Here is a 1,974-nt window from a genome sequence, read left to right as displayed (position 1 = left end):
ATTATCAGTATGGTTGTCATAATCACTTCCATCATTATCATTACCCTATTACTGTTATTGTTAATGTTATTGGTATTTTCATTACCATTATCATTTCCTACTACTACTACTTTTACCTGTCTTGCGATTATCATCATGGTTATAACCATTATCAATTTTCCATTAGCACTTTAATGGATATCATCATTACTATTTTTATCATCCTTATCATTTCTGTGACTAGTCTTACTTTGCCTTGCATTTTCTTCTTCGTCTTCCTTTTGAGTTTTGTTTTATATCAAAGTAGAATAAGATAAGTCAGGATGGCCGAGCGGTCCAAGGCGCTGCGTTCAGGTCGCAGTCCGGTCTTCCGGGCGTGGGTTCGAATCCCACTCCTGACACAGGATTTTAACAGGACAGACACACTCACACACGCACGCAAGAAAGATCCATGTGTGTATGTGGGAGAGTGTTTCTGTGTATATGCATGTATGTCGCGGGTGTTAGCATGCGCATACCACATCCCGTAGCTGGACATTCGCAAAAGATTCCGTAACCTCAGGTAGATTTGTCCAGGGATTGTTTTTATTTTTTATTATTTATTTATCTATTTTTATTTTATATATATTTTTGAGGAGGGGGGGGGGGGTAATAATGTACTCGTCAATAGAAAAAAAAGGTATTATATATATATACACACACACACACATATATATGTATATATATATATATATATATATATATATATATATATTTATACATATGTATATATATATATATAAATGTATATATATATATATATATATTTGTATCTATATACATATGTATTGATAAAATATATATCTATACATAAATATATACATAAATAGGAATATGAATATACAACCGTATATCTATATATATGTATATATATATATATATATATATATATATATATATATATATATATATATATATATATATATATATATATGGATGTATATATAAAAACACATGTATATATATATTATATATATGTATATATGTATATATATTGTATATATATATATAATCATATATATATTATATATATATATATATACATATATATATATATATTTATTTATATATATGTCTATATATATGTCTATATATATATATATATATATATATATATATATATATATATATGTGTGTGTGTGTGTGTGTGTGTGTGTGTGTGCGTGCGTGTGTGTGTGTCTATTGATTTAGATATGAATGTATTAATTCCCAATGGCATACGAAATGGACATGTCTCTTAGTGGTCTTTGCTGAGCCTTTTGCAGCCAGTAGACTCTCACTCAATCGCTCTCATATATTCCGTTTTTTGCGACTGGACTGCTTAAAATTTAACTGCGGATGCAGGTAGTTGTGATGTTAGTAACATTGTAATAATCACTATGGTAATTCATGTTTGACACTGGTTAATCCTCTCACATTAATTCTTAATTTGCATAAGTAAAGTTTCATTCGCAGGTTGATTATGAATATTAAGTTTACTAGAGATATGAAAAATACCAGTAAAGAAAAAAAGGAATCCTTGTAAAACGTGTGCTTCCCAAAATTATTATATATATTGACTGAGTACTTCAAACGCATTATTTATTTCAATCTTCATATATATGAATTCATTTTTTAATTCATTTATCAGTAAATTGAATGATATTGCTCTTTGGACACTTTACATCTGCCTTATTACTTTGCTAATATTATATTACCATACTATCAATATCACCGTCATAATCATTCTCTTCATCAAAAATGTTATGGATTTAACATTACTATCTCTCCCGGGTTCCATAATATCTTATATGCTTGTTTCAGATTAAACCTTTAGTGTCTCCCGATTCAGATATGAATATATATTAATTCGCAATGGAATATTGATATGTCTCTCAGTGGTCTTTGATGAGCCTTTTGCAGCTAATAGACTATCACTCAATGCTCTTATTTATTCCATTCGTGAGCAGTAAGGGT

At 28.7% G+C, this 1,974-nt stretch overlaps 1 non-coding gene across 1 annotated transcript; it reads left to right on the top strand.

Annotated features, from left to right (window-relative positions):
* The first annotated feature begins 296 nt into the window (after positions 1-296).
* On the top strand, positions 297-380 carry TRNAL-CAG (transfer RNA leucine (anticodon CAG)). Its single transcript has one exon. It is a non-coding gene; the product is annotated as a tRNA-Leu (tRNA).
* Positions 381-1,974: the final 1,594 nt, after the last annotated feature.

The sequence above is a fragment of the Penaeus japonicus genome, unplaced genomic scaffold (genome assembly GCF_977035675.1).
Source record: "Penaeus japonicus unplaced genomic scaffold, GWHDUDI00000001_assembly GWHDUDI00002364, whole genome shotgun sequence".
NCBI lineage: Eukaryota > Metazoa > Arthropoda > Malacostraca > Decapoda > Penaeidae > Penaeus > Penaeus japonicus.
The sequence above is the reverse complement of the archived record's forward strand: the minus strand, read 5'-3'. Positions and strand labels throughout refer to the sequence as shown.